The sequence below is a fragment of the Zalophus californianus genome, chromosome 2, assembly GCF_009762305.2.
Source record: "Zalophus californianus isolate mZalCal1 chromosome 2, mZalCal1.pri.v2, whole genome shotgun sequence".
Taxonomy (NCBI): Eukaryota; Metazoa; Chordata; class Mammalia; order Carnivora; family Otariidae; genus Zalophus; species Zalophus californianus.
Window position 1 is genome coordinate 35,218,012 of NC_045596.1, and position 13,393 is coordinate 35,231,404.

The following is a 13,393-nucleotide window of genomic DNA, read 5'->3' on the forward strand; positions in this document are numbered from 1 at the left end:
GGTCTTTTACTAGATTTATTTACTGATATTTGATAACTTTTTCTTATATTTTAAATAGTATTTTTACTCCATTCCCCACTGGTTATTGGTAGTATTTAGAAATGGATTAAACTCTCATACAATGACCTTGTTATCTTATAATTTTGTTAAATTCATTTATTAGTTTGGGTAGGGTTTTCTTGTTTCTGTAGCAATGTACTTCCTAAGAAACTTAAATTCCTCTCATTAATGATGCTGTATTGTGATTTGGAGTGGCTATATTATGCTCATATACCTCACTGTTAATCTCTTTACTTTTTACACTCTCCTGCAAAAAAATTTTTTTTGAAAATCAGGAACAATTTTTTAAAGATTTTATTTATTTGAGAGAGAGAGAGAGAAAAAACATGAGCAGGGGGAAGAGCAGAGGGAGAGAGAAGCAGACTTCCCAATGAGCAGGGAGCCCAACGTGGGGCTCCATCCCAGGATCCTGGGATTATGACCTGAGCCGAGGGCAGATGCTTAACTGACTGAGCCACCCAGGTGCCCCAGAAAATCAGGAATAATTTTTACTACTAAAAATGTCCTGTTGATTTTATGCCCCAAGCATCTCAAATTCTGTCAAATTATAACTCCTCCACCATCACCAATACCAGCATTCCTACTTCAAGCAACCATCATGTCCCAGCTAGCCTGACCACTAGTTTCCCACATTCACTCTTGATCTCTTTCAAATTAATTTCTACAGTATAGCTATATATAATGATTGTATGTATATATATATATATATGTATAAATCCACATATCCTTACACACATACACACGCATATGCAAGATTAGGTCATCCCTTGCTCAAAACTCTTCAACTGTCTCCTCTTGGCTCATAAAATAAACCCAAGCATCTAGAAGGCCCTTGATTAGCAGCTCCTGCCTACTCTCTACTATCACCTCCTGCCTCTCCCTCTGCCTCCTCCCCATGCCTTCTGTGTGAAAGCAACATGCTCTTTCCTGCCTCAAAATCCTCTGCACGTTTCCATGACTGGAACACTCTTTCCCTCCACCCTCACCTAGATAACTCCTACATAAACTCTGGATCTTCAGCTTTCAGGGGACATTTCGTGAAGCCCACTCCTTTCCCACTACCCTCAAGTCTAAATAAGCTTCCTGCGCTTTTTCCTTCAGAGCACGTAAGGCAGCTTTACTATATATTTAGTTGAGAGACGATTTATGTAAGGGCCATCTCCTGCCCCAGACTGTAAGATCTGTGACAATGGGGACATTCTCTATTCTGTTCACTGCTCAATTCCCAGTATTACAACACAGTGATGCAAAGGTGCTCAGTGAATTCTTGCTGGATGAAAAGCTGGATCCAATGATGTGTTTGGGACCATATGAAGCCACAAGAACAGTTACAAGATACAACCCTGCCTCCCAGTCGGTCCCATGTTAAGAACAACATACACACAATGTTTTAAAAAAAAATAGCTATATAGAAAAACACGTTGGCAATTCCTCAAAAAGTTAAGCACCGAGCTACCATGACCCAGAAATTCCACACCTAAGTATACATCCGAGAGAACCAAAAACATATGTTCACAGGAGAACTTGTACACAAATATTTATTGTAGCATTATTCACAATAGCCAAAAAGTAGAAACCACCCAAATTCCATCAATTAATGAACAGTTAAATAAAATGGGGTACACCCAAATGATGGAATATTATTCAGTCATAAAAAGGAATGAAATGCTGATACATGCTACATGAGTGAATCCTGAAGTATGTTAAGTGAAAAGAACCAGACAAAAAAGGCCACACATCATGTGATCCCATTTGTATAAAATATCCAGAGTAGACAAATCCATAGATACAGAATGTAGATTAATGGATGTCAGGAGCTCGTGGAAGAGGGGTGTGGGGATTGAACATTTACATATATGGGTCTCTTTGGGTTGATGAAAGTATTCTGGAATCAGTGGTGATGGGTCTATAACTTTGTGAATACATGAAAAAACACTGAAATGTATACTTGAAAATAATGAATTTATAGCAGGTGAATTGTAACTCAATAAAAACAGCTACATAAAAAGATGCCAATGAACTACTTAAACATTTGCTTAAAACAGACTTCTCAGTTTTGTAAGTTCCTAAAATGATTCCAGTGGGAGCAGTTAGAAATGTTTATATAACCATCGGACGCACTAACATGAATGTCTTATGATGTCAGCTCCAGGCCACCCCTTCTAGATCTGTAATCTCAGCTAGCTCTCCTAGGGGCACCTGGGTAGCTCAGTCAGTCAAGCTCCGGCCTCCTGTTCTCAGCTCAGGTCATGATCTCAGGGTCCTCGGATAAAGCCCTCCACCCCATGGTCTCTGTGTTCAGCGGGGAGTCTGCTCGAGGATTCTCTCTCTCTGCTCCTCTCTCCACTTATGCTAAGATAAATCAATCTTAAAAAAAATATTAAACTAGCCCTCCTTGAAATGCTGCCACTTTGCAGCTGTTTGTTAGTTCACATCTAAAAATAGCCCGAACCACTCTACTGGGTTTCCCTGAACAGGATGGAAGTGTCATGACAGGCTTCCCAAACTCGGCAGAGCATGCCAGGGAGTCCTTGCTCCACTAACAAGGGTGGAAACCTGTGGTACTTTTTGCAGAACCATGGAAAGCAATCCTTCAAATCTGCTTCATGTCTCCATTCTCCCTCCCTGCTGCTGCTGCTCCTTTCCCCTCAACTTTGCTCCCATCACTTTTTTTTTTTAAGATTTTATTTACTTATTTGACAGAGAGAGAGAGCACGCATGCGTGCGTGCACAAGTAGGCAGAGCAGCAGAGCAGCAGCAGAGGGAGAAGCAGGCAGGGGTGCAGAGAGCCCGATATGGGGCTTGATCCCAGGATGCTTAGCCAACTGAGCCACCCAGGTGCCCCCATCTCTTCTTTCTGCACATTTGAACCCATCTACCTCCTTCCCCTAACTGACCTTTCTACACTTCCCTCTCTCTCAATTCACTCACCCTCCTATATTATCTCCTAGGGGCTCTCTGCCTCCATCCAAACATTTCCTGAAAATTCATTGTTGAGGAGATCCATGGGAAATGTGGCTTGCTGCAAAAATTTACAGGGAGAAGAAACTTTTATTTTTTTTATTATTTTTTAGAGATTTTATTTTTTTATTTAGAGTGCCCATGAGCAAGGGGAGGAGCGGAGGGAGAGGGACAGAGAGAATCTCAAGCAGACTGCACGCTGAGCCCTGAGCCAGAGGTGGGGCTTAATCTCAGGACCCTGAGATCATGACCTGAGCTAAATCATGAGTCTGACACATGACTGAGCCACCAGGTGCCCCTAAGAAACTTTTAAACACGTAACAGTGGACAATGTTTTCTATCAAAAACAAAGTCAATGCATGTTTGTAACAAGCCAAATAGAGCTATATAACAGGAAAGCTGACATTCTCTCATGTCACTTTTTTGTTTTTTAAAGGTTTTACTTATTTATTTGAGAAAGAGAGAGCATGAGCGGGGGGAGGAGCAAAGGGAGAGGGAGAAGCAGACTCCCCACTCAGTGGGGAACCCAACACAGGGCTCGATCCCAGGACCCTGAGATCATGACCTGAGCTGAAGTCAATTGTTCAACCGACTGAGCCACCCAGGAGCCCCTCATGCCACTCTCTTAATGTAAGGAATACTAACCGATGCGTCCTCACATACCTTTCTCTAGACAAACATGAACAGACAGACTTTTGTTTTCTTTCCTCTAAAAATTTACTTCTCTACAGCTTGGTTTTCCTGTTAACATGTCATAGATGCTTTCAGGACAAAGCAGAGATGACCCATTTTTGAAAAACAACCCACTATATGGACCACCATTACAATGAGTCAGATAACTGAACAGTTTGATAAGACTCTATAGGATATATCCACAAAAAGCTTCATCAAAGTAGAGGATATGATACAGCAGGAAAAGGAAAGCACAAGGGTCTGAGAAACTTCCAGGCATACTTACCCAGGACTGTTCCCCAGGAATTTCATCACATTCACCTAGGATGTGTATTTTGAATCTCCACGATATGTATGATAAATCTTAATTTCAAGGAAGCCTGGAGAAAAGTTTCCAAGGGGTCTTTTATAGCCCCAGTTAGCCAAGGCAGACTATATAACAGGTTACACCAAGTAAGCCATCAGTCTAACCACATCCTTCAACTAAGTAGAGAAGCTGGCCTTGGGTGCCACCAGGGGAGTCTCAAACCCCATACAGCACCTTATAAATCACCAGCGAGTCCATCTTGTTTTGCTCTTGGCCAGGTGTCCCAGAGATAAGCACAGAGCTATTCCAGTCCAGCTGTGAAACAACTGTTTTACACAAAAGATATATCAGAATGTATTCAACTATCTTCCGATTAATGGGAACTCTGACTTCCATTTTTTTCTTCCACCTCAAACAACACTGAAATATATTTACATGACTGTATTCTATAGGACAGGATCCTAAGAGGGGCATTGCTGGCTCTAGGGCATTTGTGTTTGAACTTTTATCAGATATAACCAGATTACTTCCCTAAGAACCATCTGCAGTCCATACTCTCACTAGCAATGTATGAAGTTCCACGGACTATAAACCCAAAGCACAAATTGTTATCAGTCATTTGACTTTCGTCCATCTGATGGGTATTGATTTATTCCGAAGGTTAAAGTGGCCTGGACTAATCAAAGTGTAAATTACCTCTGTGTCTCTACACTGAGTTAGAATCCTAACCACGTAACAGTAACCTTTCTTTGAAGGTACCACAGACTCTCACTGCTCAACTGGTGGCCCAGGGACCTCAGCATCAGCATCACCTGGAGGCTCATAAGAACTGAGAATAGGTTTTTATCCTCTATTCCTCCTTTCCTTTGTTCTTGAAACATAAAACAAGAACCCGGAAATAAAGACTGGAAATGCATGGCTTCTTCAAACTGGAGGCTAGACCCATCTTAGGATACAGGAAATAACAGAATTCTGGTGAAGTTAAAAATCAGCTCACAACATATAAAAGGTTTCTGTGTACAAAATCAGGGCTTGAATACTGGCCAAGGATAAAAGTCAATCACATAATTCACAGTTGTCTTTACTTCAGAAATGGTTCCTAAACATCCAGCCATACAACAATTAAAATAAGTCGTATCACATGTATTATGCTGGTGACTAAAATAGCAACACAGTTTTTTTTAATAACTGACCTCCTCTGACCCAGCTCCAACCAGGTTGAGAGGAAGCGAGAAATTATGTTGGGTCGTTTTCTGAGCTTTTAGCTTTCTTGGGCCAAAAGTACACCTATTTTACACCTCTAGACTATCAGAGTTCAAGAGGTGCGCCGTAAAGTTGATTAGTGATGCCTGGTGGAGGGGACTGAGAGTGAGCTATGGCAGAATAATGAGAATGGCCTGTCCTTTGGTGCTTTAACAGCTCTTTCTTTTTAAATGCAAAACTCCTCTCTCTGCTGTTCCAGCCAAACACACCTGCTACAGTTTTCACCCAGCTAATTAGTCTGACAGTATGCAGAGGAGAGCTCAGACTTTGAACAAATACTTCAAATGTCACCTGTTTTTACTTAGCAGGGTACTACTTAACAGCTTTGTTGTAATGGGTTTCTTTTTTTGAAATGAAAACATTCTGTTAGAGTACCTTGGGAGTTCCCTAATCAAAGGCCCTGGAGAAACTGGCAGTCTCTCAGGACTCAATCAAACGTTGCACAGGGCCAGGTGCTCTCTTAGAGTCTAATACCGGCTTCTCAGAGAGAAGCTGTCACCACTGCAAATCAAACAGTCCACCATGGGGCTATTACTGAAAGAATCACTGGGGTGCCATTCCTGGGCAAGCATGCCACTTCTTGGAGTGGGTAACAAGAAGCAAGTTATCCAAAAGGATCATGGGCACTCCCGATGTCACAGAGGACACAGAAACCACAGCAAAGGTGGCATACTCCAGTTCCCACCTGGTTGTAAGCATTGAAGGGGAGCTTTAATGCACTGAGAAGGACAGGGCAGAGCTGAGACCATGGCTTTGAACTTGGCAAAGAAAGAAAACCATCATACCCATATTAAAGCATCAATTCATTCACTATGTAGACCCTTGCATTCCATAGAGAATTTTAAGGCAGAAATCTTTTGTGGCAAACACTGAGGTTGCACAAAACTCTCCTCCATGAATTTGCATATAAAAGTCAAGTTATGCACTGGGTGTTACACGCAAACAATGAATCATGGAACACTACATCAAAAACTAATGATGTACTGTATGGTGACTAACATAATAAAAATAAATAAAAGTCAAGTTCAACGATGATCTGCTTAGAGTCTACCAACAAAAAAGAAGGATGGAACTTTCTGAATTCCACTCTTGTCCATATTCTATATATGACTTTTCAATTAGTTGATACTACTTCTATCACCTCATTTATGAAACTTTTAACAATGCGCCAGCCTCACTAAAAGCATCAGCATCACTGAGAGTTTCCTAAGAATGAACTTCCGACAGGGCGCCTGGGTGGCTCAGTCAGTTAAGCGTCTACCTTTGGCTCTGGTCATGATCCTGGGGTCCTGGGATAGAGCCCCATGTCTGGCTCCCCACTCAGTGGGGAGTCCGCTTCTCCCTCTCCCTGTTCCCCCCCCCTCCCCGGCCCCCCACTCTTGCATTCTCTCTCTTGCTCTCTCTCAAATAAATAAATAAAATCTCAAAAAAAATTAAAAAGAATGAAATCCTGGGGCCCTGGGGAGGCCTATAGAAACTCTATGGGTGTGTCCAGGAAGCTGTTTTTGAACGAGTGACTTATAAAAACAAAAATATGGGTAAGATGACATGATCAGAGTACAAGGTTCAGCAATCCCCTTTTCTCAAAATGTTTTTCCTCAATCCTGCTCCCAGAGTCATGAATCATTTGCTTTTTTCTTCACTTAATCGACCAATTCCTTGAAAGAAAGATCTCCCTGCACTGCCTCAGCAATCAATCATTCCACAATTCTTGAAACTGGGCTTTGGTTCCCAAAGCTCCGCTGGGGCTCTGTAGCTTAGAGCTGGAGCTCCTGCGAAGAATCGTGACTTCTTAAATGCTGGACATAGTGGGTGTCCCAGTCTAACTTGGCAGCATTTGGTGCTTGATGAGATTCTCTCTCCTTTGCCGAGTCCAGTTGGATCTGTCTGCTGTGCATTTTCCTTGGCCTTCCCATCATCACTGCTCTAGCCCCCCTCCCTGGTTAATCAAAAGTCAATCCCTCTGCTCCTCACAACTCCCCCTCTCCACACAGCTGTCAAATTCTTCTTTCAGAAGTACAACTAGGAACATAGTCACACTCTTCACTAATTCCTTCCAACTTCTCGACTCTGGTTTTCACTCAAAAGCCTCCAAAAAAGGACCCTAACTTGCCTTCCTATCCCTGCTTTCATTGCTCCATGACAGGTATCTTACATTCTGGCCAAAATAGACTATTTGCTATTCCCAGGATACATTTCATGCCTTCTCACCTCCTCCTGAATCACCCACTGCTACCATCCCAATAGCTCTATTTACTGAAAAGCCCACTCATCCTTCACGAACCTTGAAAATGACATTTTGGAATTCCTACCTCTCTTGTTTGGCCCCTTCTAGCTGTTCTATCCTGCAACATAGTATTAGAGAGCATCTTCTCTCTCTGCCAGATCCTAATTTCATGGAGGAAAAGAATGCAGCCTGATTTCTTTTTGCGTTTTCTGTACTGGGTCTTCCACAAGGTAGATGTTCAGTGAGGACTTAACTCAAGTGAAACAGCTAATGCTCGGAGTCACACCTGTTTTTCCTTTCTTACTTTAAAAATGGCCCTAAATTTCCTCAGTGGGTTTTCTGCTCCTCACTGTGCAACTTTTATTCATGGGACAAAAGAAAGACAATCTGGGCTTCAATTTCACCTCAAATAAATGCGGGCTCTGTCCAGAGCTACTGTTGAAAAGACCAAACCTGTTAAATTTATACAACCCTAAGATCTTTGCAATAATTTGAAAACATTAACAATCTTATGAATGTCTGAAAACATGATTCAGGCCATACAGGTGGTGCTCAATTCTTAAGCCTAATGTTTAAGATCATGGAAACAGTACTCCCTAAGAACTATTTGATGCCGCCCATGTGGCAGAGCATCTGTTCAGGCCTACAGGATGGATCTGATGCAGGGATACCTCTAGGGAGACACAAAGGCAGTGCCCTGGCTTTTTCTTTCTTTTCTTTTCTTTCTTTTCTTTTTTTTTTTTTTTAACAGTCTTGAGGTCTTTTATTTTCTTTACATTTATTATGCCATTAATTCATAGGGAATGGGTTCCAGCAGTTTGGGCTCCTTTCCATTAGTTCTCACAAAGTGTGCTTCTCTGGGTGGGGCGGGCTGGCACTTCAGTTGAACCCAAGTACCTTTCTCTTTGGTTTCCTTCTTTTTCTGATCATTTTCCTTCACATGCTTCAGGAAGCTATCTCAGCTCTTTGAGTGTTTAATATGCTCAATGCATACATTAATTCTCTTGGCAAGAATCTTGCCCTTGTTTGTTTACAAATGCCAACAGCATGCTGAGTAACACCGTAGACTCTTCCAGTTTTGCCATGGTAACATTTGTGGAGCATTCCTTTTTGAACAGTGCCCATTCCCTTGATGTTCACAATATCACCTTATAGATTCACATGTACATGGCCAAAGGAACAACTCCATGTTTTCTAAAAGGTCTAGAGAACATATAGCAGGTACCTCTCCTCTTTCCCTTTGTGTTAGTCATTTTGGTGAAATACTGGAAGATAGCGGTTCCGGCCGAAAGCTAGCTTTTTCAATACACAGGAAACTGGTGCTATCCTAAGTCCCTTAGCATGGAATGAAGTCCTCCAGAAGGATTCAGCCTTTAATAGGTCATTTCAGGCTTACCATCCCGAAACAGTCCACCCAGGCCAACTCTACACCTTTCTCGCGAAGGGCTTTAAAGGCGAACTGGTTTCCCATGGGAGAGAGGTAACTATGTGCCCTGCAGGGAAGCAGCCTCCTTACTGGCTATCGGTGACCACCACTTCACTTCCACTTCCAAGAAGGCTGAGGTAGCTCCAGGGCAGGAAGACAGAGCTAAAGATGAGATCTGGTATTTTTAGCTACATGTTTAGTTGCTGCTGTCCTTTTCTCAATTAAAACAGAGAGAAACAGCTTTATTACAAACTTACTCTGATGTCTGCTGTGTAATAAAGCAAGGTATGAAACAATCTAACTAGTAATGGTGGTCCTCGTTCAACTATGGCATCAAATCAGGTGACTGATGGGCTGCCAGGAACCGCAGGTTATCTCCCATCTATTCTCACTGGTGGAATGTATACACACAATCCTTCGGGGAAGATCCAAACCTGGGATTTTTTTTTTTTAAAAAAAGCAAAGCTATTCCATTAGGGGGCATTTTTAATTTTAATTTTTAAGATCCTCAATATCTTTTATAGTCTGCACCTGAGTCCCATCTTTTTCCAGGCCTCTGCCTTGTGATTTTATGTGAAACTACCATTCCACTTGAAATATTGACACACTAGCCATAATAGCACACTTCATGAAAAAAATATATGTTTACAATTTAAAAAGAGAACTAGCTCAGCCTCTATCATAAATTCAGAGATTGTTTTCAATTTACATATTATAATGATAATAATGAATTTACAATTTACAAATTCCTGCAGAGCTAAATTTGGCAAAACAACCCAGATGAGGGAGAACAGGGAGAGACTACCCCTAGTGTGTATGTAGACACATGGAGAGAGATAATCAAATATTCTGAGTTCAAATACTGAGGAAGAAATCAGAGAACATGAAGGTAAGTTTAGGTGCAAAGAAAACCAGGGCATTCTGAATTTGGCAGTGCTCTGGAGCTTTGGGTAATGGAAGTGGTAAGTGGACACAGTAGCGTGTTCATGGGAGGGAAAGCGATGATATGATGACTTCAACAGAGAAGGTAAAGAGACAGCAAAAGCTTCCATCCCATTAGCACTTTATCAGTGCTTGCAAAACAGTCTCAGAGACAGTGTTTTGAAAACACTGCCTTTCGTCTTGTTTACACCGCAGATAATGAATTTTCAATGTCTCCTTTCATTTCTAGTCTCTTCTTGCTGTTTCGTCTGTACTCAAGTATCTACAGGGAGAGTGGTTCATTCACCCATACAGGCACCTGGGCTGAGATTTGGGCAATACAAAGATGAGTATGAGGATACACCTACCTAGTACACGCAAACCACCACATGAGAAAAACATGGGAGCCCAGAGAAGCAATCAAAACTCACTGGGAGGAGTGAACCACAATACTCAAAGACACACTCATACTCCCTGGACTTCTGACCATCAATTTACTCTGCTCTCCCTCAGCAGGTAGGTTCTCAGAGAGCAACCTACAATTTTACATTTGTCAACCCACTGAACCATCTACCTAAGCAACTTCTGTATCTCTAGGACAAGAAATGGCTTGTTCCCATAAGTACTGATGATAGGCTCAAGATGTAAAGTTTATGAAGTCGTGAGTTAAGTCCCAAATCCATCACTTCATCTGGACTGGATTCATTAGTTCATGAAAATGAGGCATCAGATAGTCTACAGTCAAATGGATAAAAACGTTGTAAATGAAATTATGAATTTATATTTTTGAAGTCATTAGGGAATGACAGAAAAAAGTCACTCTAGTGCTTCGATGTAAAATAAGGAGACAAAATATTCATTTCTGTAAGGAAAGAGGATTAATATTTGAATCCGACAGGAAGGTATCCTCTCACATACTACATGGTCTTGGTAAACATTTATAAAATGAAAATTTAAGTTAAATACTTCAAATGCCTGCCAAAAAATTAATTATCTGTCAAAAATACCCCCTTCCCATTCCTACACCCATTCTTGCCTCAATTCAGGAAAGCAAACTGAATTTCATTCTGGTCTACTGACAACAGATAGATTTCATATTAAGCAATTCATTATGTGACAGCAAACAGTATCCTACTCAACCATTTCTGTTATCTCCTATTAACTGCAAAACAAAAAGACAACCAACACTCAGAGGCAAAGAAAAAAATACTATTCCCTCAGAAAATAAACTTAAGTATCAAACTAAAAGTCAGAATTTCTTGGATATAGAATTCTCAAGTTTTCTGATTTAAATGGCTTTTATAGCTGTTAAGCCCTAATGTTTTGTTTTTTTATATACTATAGAAGCTTTCCCTCTCACTTCCCTGTTCTTCATTTTTAGCCATAGAGCTAATCCTGTTAATCCAGGATTAACTGATGAACCAAGAAAGAATATTTTCTCTAAAAAGGAGAGAAAAGTGAGTATTTGGGGAAGTAGGTAAGTTCCTGGAAAATTGGAGAACGCATCAGTACAAGGTATAGTAGCCTAAAATCATCATAGCTTATGATGGTTGCTCTTCAATCATACAATATTGATTTCTTGGGCCAAGGCTTGAAGATAAATAACTGCTAGTCCCTGAAGATAGCCCTTGTAAAATAGCTACAAGATACATTCTGTATTGGAAAAACAGTTACGTATTTTTGGTTCAAAAGCTGTTACTGAATATTCTAAGCCACATGGCAACAAATGCAAATGTATTTCTGCATATTGTCCAAAACACCAGTACCAGTAACATCTGGATTTTTTCTCCTTTCAATTCCTATGGTTGTCTCTTCCCACCCAAATTCCTAGAGTTCCTTTGTCCCCAGGCTACTTATAGCCTCTTGCTCCATTCCACTCTGTTCTCCAACTTTACGCTGGATGGTCATCCTGTCTCTTTTTGGCTTGTAAACCTTCAACAGCTATTCAGTATACTCAAAAGTTGGAACCTCCTTGGGTTGGCATGCAAGCCCTGGAAAATTTGACCTTGGCATTCCTTTTTAATCATGTGTTTGCTTCTCTTTTTTATTTTTTAAAATATTTTATTTATTTATTTGACAGAGAGCACAAACAGGGGGAGCAGGAGGTAGAGCAACAGGGAGAAGCAGGCTCCCCACTGAGCAAGGAGCCTGATGTGGGGCTCGATCCCAGGACCCTGGGATCATGACCTGAGCTGAAGGCAGGCGCTTAACCGACTGAGCCACCCAGGTGCCCCGTGTTTGCTTCTCTTTGATATGACTCTCCTTTGTTCATCTGACACTCTGGTAATGGTTCAACAAGGCAATCCAGCAGCCTTCTTCATCTCTGTTCAAGATAACCTCCCTTTCCTTTTTCTCATTCAACACACATGTAAGGTCTTCCCATTTGGACGCCTCTGCTCATTCAAAGTGTTCCCTAAGATTATAGATCGACCTCAAATTACCCCACAATTTTCTCTCCTTCTTTTAGATCCATGTAGGACTTAACATAGGAACCATTATTTGCCACAAAAATTGAGAGAGACATCGAGACCATGTAATCCAAGCCTTTCATTTTGATCCATACAAGATCATATCTTGCCCTTGTGCTTTTATATAGTTCCCATCTTACGCTTTCTCACATGTCCCATAATAATGTAATCTCAGTAAATATTTTGTTAATTTATTAAGTGATACTTTAATAAATGCACCTTCCTCAAATGTATCAAAAATCAGATAATCCTTGGGGCGCCTGGGTGGCTCAGTTGGTTAAGCGACTGCCTTCGGCTCAGGTCATGATCCTGGAGTCCCGGGATCGAGTCCCACATCGGGCTCCCTGCTCAGCAGGGAGTCTGCTTCTCCCTCTGACCCTCTTCCCTCTCGTGCTTTCTATCTCTCATTCTCTCTCTCTCTCTCTCTCAAATAAATAAATAAAATCTTTAAAAAAAAAATCAGATAATCCTTTTAGTGGAGGGCATAAGCAGATGATCCCTTTGGAAGAAAAGCAGGGTATTTGGCAGGGTCCCATAAAAATCACAGCAGTATAAAAATACTGTTTTTATTTATTTATTTAAGATTTTATTTATTTATTTGACCGAGAGACAGAAGAGCACAAGCAGAGGGAATGGCAGAGGGAGAGGGAGAAGCAGGCTCTGCACTGAGCAGGGAGCCCGATGCAGGACTTGATCCCAGGACTCTGGGATCATAACCTGAGCCGAAGGCAGACGCTTAACTATCTGAGCCACCCAGGTGCCCTAAAAATACTGTTTTTAATCACCAGCTAATTTTGGCAGATATGGCTGATCCTTATCACATCAGGGAACTTCAGAGAGAGATGAGATTCTCAGATGGGGCAAGCTCAGGGATGGGATAAGATGTCTATTTCACATGTTCCCGGGTATTTTTTTTTTTTTTTAATCTAAGAGCATTATGGTCTATTTATGGTCTTGTGCTACAGGTCATTGTGGTTTTTGCTGTGTCAAAGAGAGACCCACAACAAAAGAGCCCTGTCAAAATGCCACACGCTTCCCAGAAGCTGGTCTGGTTTTTGTTTTATTTATTTCTGGACATATATCACCTG

The 13,393-nt window shown here is 41.3% G+C and overlaps 1 protein-coding gene across 4 annotated transcripts in view; it reads right to left on the reverse strand.

Annotated features, from left to right (window-relative positions):
* Positions 1–13,393, reverse strand: part of ATP8A1 (ATPase phospholipid transporting 8A1) — a 222,317-nt gene that overhangs the window by 166,134 nt on the left and 42,790 nt on the right. The gene's annotated exons all lie outside the window — the stretch shown is intronic.